The following is a 6049-nucleotide window of genomic DNA, read 5'->3' as shown; positions in this document are numbered from 1 at the left end:
ATGGTTTACTTATTTTACTATTGGGATTTTTATGGAAGCTTTATTACATAGGCATGATGGATCATTAAATTAATTTCTAGCTCCTCTTTTCTCTCTGGAGAATGGGGAGTAGGGCTGAAAATTCCAAGGGTCTAATCACAGCTTGGTCTTTCTGGTGAACAGCCCCAATCCAGAAGCCCACCAAGCCTTGCCTTATTAGAACAAAAGACATTGCTATCACCCAGGAAATTCTAAGGGATTTAGGAGCTCTGTATCAGGAACCAGGGTCAATGACAGAATATTAGAATGAAAGATGCTCCTAGTGCTCTTATCATTTAGGAAATTACAAGGATTTTAAGAGCTTTGTACCAGGAACCAGGACAGAGACACACACACACACACACACACACACACACACACACACACACTCTTCCACTTTCTCAGTCTTTCACCTTAAGACTTGCCTTGATCCATCTGGTTTTATAGGGTCATAGCAGTGAATTAAATGGTGATGAGTGAGAAACACCATACATGCATTATTTAATTTTTAGTAGTGGCGCAATACTTTGCCATTCTAACCAGACCGTAGTATTGCTTTTAATTTTCTATCTTAGCCTGCAAGGAGGATGTATGGATAGTTTCAGGAGTGTCACTCAGCCTTAATTATAATAATGACTCTAATTCCACATGTTAGGAAACTATTGTGGAAGTTCTCCCAGTAACCAAAAATAACCAACTAAATTGTGCACATAAGATTCAAGTAAATGACCAAAGGATCAATGGACTCAGGAAGATGGACTTTGACTAGGACTCATTTATCACCCCATCTCCATATGCTTGCACTTTAATAGGATCTGTGACTGTGTACTGGGTCCCCTCTTATCAACGTCAGCTCAGACCTTATATTCAGTGGCTCTCAGAAGATTTGAATATTCCCTTTTTCCTTGGATACAGTGACTTTGGTAAACAGCTTTAGTTCTCTGTGAAAAAGGATTAGGGGAAAGACTGTTGTATATACATGTGACATTATGGGATCCTTCCTCAAGGGAGCCATCCTGTTCTCTACTTGAGGGGACCCTGGGTCAGAAAACCGGCTCAAATGTGGAGACTAGGTGAAGAATTATGATTTTCCACTGCGATAAGTGATAAAACACAGTAAGCTTTTTGCTTACCTGTTCTTGGTCTTTTTGTTATTGTGGCAGTCGAATTACACACTCATAGGCTGTCCATCTCTATCTTTACTAGCAACACCAATAACCTATTAGCCATTACCTCAAATACCTACAGGTCAAGCCTCATAGTTGCCATTTTGTCCTTGTTACTGTATATTGTAACTGTCATTATCTGGCCTCTGCTATTATAAAATCCTAACATCCCTATTGACACTCATTGCAGCATCTCCTTCCGTCTATATAGAACAGCCGCCCCTGAGCTTTTTAATGAGGCTGGTGGCCCATTCACTAGTGCATTTCTTAATCGCTATTGTTTTAGTGAAGAGTTTTCTTCTGCCCTGCTCCTACCCTCAAGGGGGGACAGAGAAAATCACTGAGCTTTCTCATCTTATGTAGTAAATTCATCTTAACCTTTGCAAATCTCTAAGACCTTGACTCCTTTCTCAGTACTTTATCAAGGCCGTTTTGTCATCTCTGCTTAATGTACTATCGGCTATTATTTTTTCTAAACTTCAAATAGACATTGTGGTATAACATTAATACCATCTGCAGGCATCCATATTAGGATAGTAAATCAGAGACACAGAATAGGTCACATATCCATTGACTCTATAGTATGCAGCTTATATTCCTGTCCCATCCATCACCCTTATATCTATCCCCAGGCATCTTCCCCTAGTTCTTGCTTTAGCCTAGTCTTCTCATTATTTGGGAAAATACTTGCTTTTCTCTAGGTGGTGGGTACAGTACTTCCCTACTCAGAGGACATGGAGATGTGACTCTTAATTGCTGGTATAGAAGCAATGAGGTGAGGCTTGAATAGATCTTAAGGAGTCAAGCATTCTTTTGTAAATCATTTGCCTTAGGGCAGGGGAGAGTTTTTCACGGAATTCAGGCAATAGAAGCCTGCTCTCTAGTAAGTGGAGGGAGCCACTTTTACTGGCCCAGAGAAATCTGGAGGTTTAAAGTTCTCAAGCTTATTCACTCAAATGTCTGCATCCTGAGTCATAGAATCTTATTCTTTTCCTGACATTGGCATAGGAAGCTTTGGAGGTTTAAATTCAGCTGCTTTTGAAACTCTTTCTTTCACCCCTATAATCCAAGTTTGGGCCTGATTTAAAACAATGTCTGGGACGAGGTTCCATAGTGTAGCAGTTAGCACGTCTGCTTTATACGCAGAAGGTCCTGGGTTCACACCCCAATGGATCCACAGTCCATGGTCTATGGCCATGCCACCCTGAACAAGCCTGATGTCTGATCTTGGAAGCTAAGCAGGTTTGGGCCTGGTTAGTACTTGGATGGGAGACCACCTAGGAAGACCAGGTGCTATAGGCATAAATAAAAAAAAAATAAAAAAATAAAAAAAGTCTGCCCTCTGACAATGGGAAGTAAGAGTATTTTTAAATGCTTCCATGAAGGCATTCTGGCTTTTACCTGAACATTGATTGATAGTTGGTTGACCTGAGAATGTCATTTTCTTCCTTCAGAGCTTCATAGTCTTTAAGATCATTGGCTTCTTCCTACCTCTGATTTCAATTCATTAAAAATGAGACCTAAGAATTACTTAGTAATAGTGATGCTACAGCATGTTAGCATCATGAGCTGACTTGTCACCAGCAGTGGGGTTCTTGTTGCTATCTGACTGGTGAATGAATGATCAAATTCCAAAATCCATTCCCGAATGTTTGCTTAGGCCTATTTCTGGTACTAATTGTCTTAAATTGTACAGGTCTTAAAAAGCAGACCTTAAGAGAAAGGATTTGAGTGCAAGTAGTTTATTAGAGAAGTCTGAAAAAGTGTTTGTTGTTGTTGTTGTTGTTGTTTTTACATAATTGGGGGAAGAGAGACTGAGAAGTTAGCAAAGCCATTACAGGGTACATTAATGACCCAATTATCTTTTTGGATCACTAGGGCCTAATCCCTCAGGGGACCTCTGAAAGACTATATAGAACATTCTTCAAACTGTTCCACTCAAGGGGTTAGGAAACTAAGGGAATTTATTCACCAATTCCCATCCATAGTTGATTGAGGGCTGCTCCTGAGTGTCTTTCCAGCACTTCTGACCTGACCTAAACAATTGCCAAGCATACTGACATACATGACATACATATATTATTTTCTCACATAAGTGAGGAAGTAAAAGGCAGTCACAGGTACCTAAATGAAGCTGTCGGTATGTACAGAAATGGTGAATGTTGATAGACATGGAAGGGGAACTGACATGTGCTATAAGCATCAAGTGTCAGTCCGAGCACAAGGAAAGATGAGGCAGAAAAAGTAGACATTGATAATTATACTAAGGGCAGTTATAAGCTATAAAATTATAGCTACGTTTTAAAAAGTAGTTATTTTCCTCTTTCTGGAGTTAAGCATATTTCAGTTAGGACAAGGGAGAAACAAGCACTCTTTTGAAATAATAAAGCTATACAGCGATGTGGAAATTCTGATTATCTTGCAGATACCACTCAAGGAGAGCCCATCCAATATTATATATACATATTTAAAAATCCTTATAAATCAGTGAAAAAACAAGTAACCTAATAGAAAAGTAGACAAATGGAATGAACAGACATGAAACAAAATTCAGAATACATAAAAAAAAGTTTAATTTCTTTAATAATCAGAAAAATTCAAGTTAAGAGCATAATCAGATATAATTTTATACCCATTAGATAGACAGAAATCAAGAAATCTTAACTATATCAAGTAAGAGAAGGATAGAGAACTATGTGAAAATTTGTATACTGCCAGGGGGATAATAAATTGGTACAATAACTTCAGAAAACAGTTTGACATTCCTTGAACCGCTGGACATTTGCATTCCCTGAAGCCAAATAACTGCATTCCTAGATGTATGCTCTAGTTTGTAATATATCCAAACTTATTTTCTCCATTTGTATTATCAAATATTATACATTTTTAAATGAACAGGAGAATAGTCAACCAACATAGACTACCCTTTTAGATGCTCGGCTATGAAAGGAAAGAGAGAGATAACTTTTGATTTCTATATGATTCGCTGGTCTTTTCTGGATGTATTCCTTCTCAAACATAGCCTCCAGAATTGGAATATGATCCTCTTTCTCCTAGTTTGCTCTGGCTCTTGTATAGTATCCACTGTGGTGTCAATGATTACCTTAGTTTTCTGAGCAGACCCTTCCCATTTTGCATTACCCTGAGTTTGCTATCAGTTTTTGAGCCAGTCCGAGAATCTATCCAGTATTTAAAATATAGTTTCTATGGTGAAAAGAAATCCTGGACTATTGTACCAACTGAAAATGTGAGTAGTGATATCTAATTTACTAATTTCTAGAGCTTTCTGACATTCCTGGAAAATAGCTCATTTTGTTCAAGGCCTTTTGGAATGAGAAAAATAATCATAGATAAGGATGATGCTATTTATATAAGCGTTATATGCAATGTTCTAAGTGTTCTCAGATGTCACAGCTCAGATGTCTGGAAGAGGCATCACAAAGAGTATTGCCAATGTTGTTTTTTATTTTTAGTAAATATTCAGGAGAGGCTAAATCAATGCCCCATTAAAACACTTTCAGAACTGGGTCTGAGTCATCTTGGTTTTTCTTCTCTAATCCATTTGTTTTCTAGACAGAGTGATTGAATGGTTTCTTGATTGAGTGATTTCCAACCTTGACTTAAACAGACTAGCATATGCTAAGCCTGTAGCTCTGTTCTATCAACTATAGTGAGCAAAGTGAGCGCAACTCTGTATATGGGAAACCTTCAAAGATCATCATCATCAAAAGGCTCTGGTTGAATCTGCAGCAGTCCTTAGCACTGTGCTGTGTTAGTACTGTGAGGTTTCAAAAAGGCTGCTGATGCTTCGGAATAAGTAATGAGTAAATATCCCAAGGAGAAAAAAAAAAAAAAAAAACTTGAAGAACATGTTACAGAATGCAGAGTCTGAAGTTTTCACCATTTATGTCAACTGAAATTTTTATTGTTTTCCTTACAAGCATATTGCACATTTCAATGTATAAAAGGCTTCTGTATACTCTTTGATTATTAGAATCATTGTGAGATAAGCAAAGGGCTAAATCATCACCCCCATTTTATGAATAAAGATGCTGAGATTTAGAGACTTGCACAAAGTTACGGACCTAATAAATAATGGAAAAGGGGCTTGATCCCAGCTATATCTTTTGATTCCAAGTTCAGTGTTCTTTCAACTATACAACAATACAAAGTTGTCAGCCAGGTAAGGATTACCATGTTCTTAAATTTTAACTATATGCTCTCTGCTTTCTTCTTCCTTGTAATTGGGTTGCAATGTTTTAACTGGTCATTAATTTCAAATGATTATTATCATAACAGTGATATAAATTCACTCTATTTAGCTTTTTTAAAGTAACTCACGAGCAGGTCATTTATATATTTTGCCCTGAGCTAGTTTTTTAATTAGGTAAAATTTACTGCTTGATAGCAGAATATCACGGAATTTCATCTCTGCAGTTTTTCATAGTCCTAAAATCCTAGAATGTGATTTAAAAAACAATTGACTGTGTATTTTGTAATAGAAGTATTCATACAAATAAAGACATACATTTTACATATCTAAATTGGTATTGATATTTGCTAAATGTTATACGGGTATTATCTAATCTAATACTTATATTAGTCTTTAGGAGTAGGTACTATTATTGTCTTTTACAGATAATGATACGGAATCTAGAGCCTGAGTAATATGTCTTAGTTTACCAGTTAATAAAAAAGGTTTAACAGTCTTATATGTCAATCGATACTCATGGCCCCATGCTCTACTGCAGCACTTTGTTATTTGTAAGAGAAAAGTTTGAGGTCTTGGAAACTGATATCAAGGATGTCTAGAAGTAGCACGTAATGATGCATGCTAGAATTTGATGTCATAACTTTCAACTGTA

At 37.0% G+C, this 6049-nt stretch overlaps 1 pseudogene; it reads left to right on the top strand.

The window, feature by feature from the left end:
• The first annotated feature begins 2370 nt into the window (after positions 1–2370).
• LOC112477129 lies at positions 2371–2486 on the top strand (annotated as a pseudogene).
• The last annotated feature ends 3563 nt before the right edge of the window (positions 2487–6049 follow it).

Source organism: Pteropus alecto, unplaced genomic scaffold (genome assembly GCF_000325575.1).
Source record: "Pteropus alecto unplaced genomic scaffold, ASM32557v1 scaffold182, whole genome shotgun sequence".
NCBI classification, from domain to species: Eukaryota; Metazoa; Chordata; class Mammalia; order Chiroptera; family Pteropodidae; genus Pteropus; species Pteropus alecto.
This window is presented reverse-complemented; position numbering and strand designations above follow the sequence as displayed.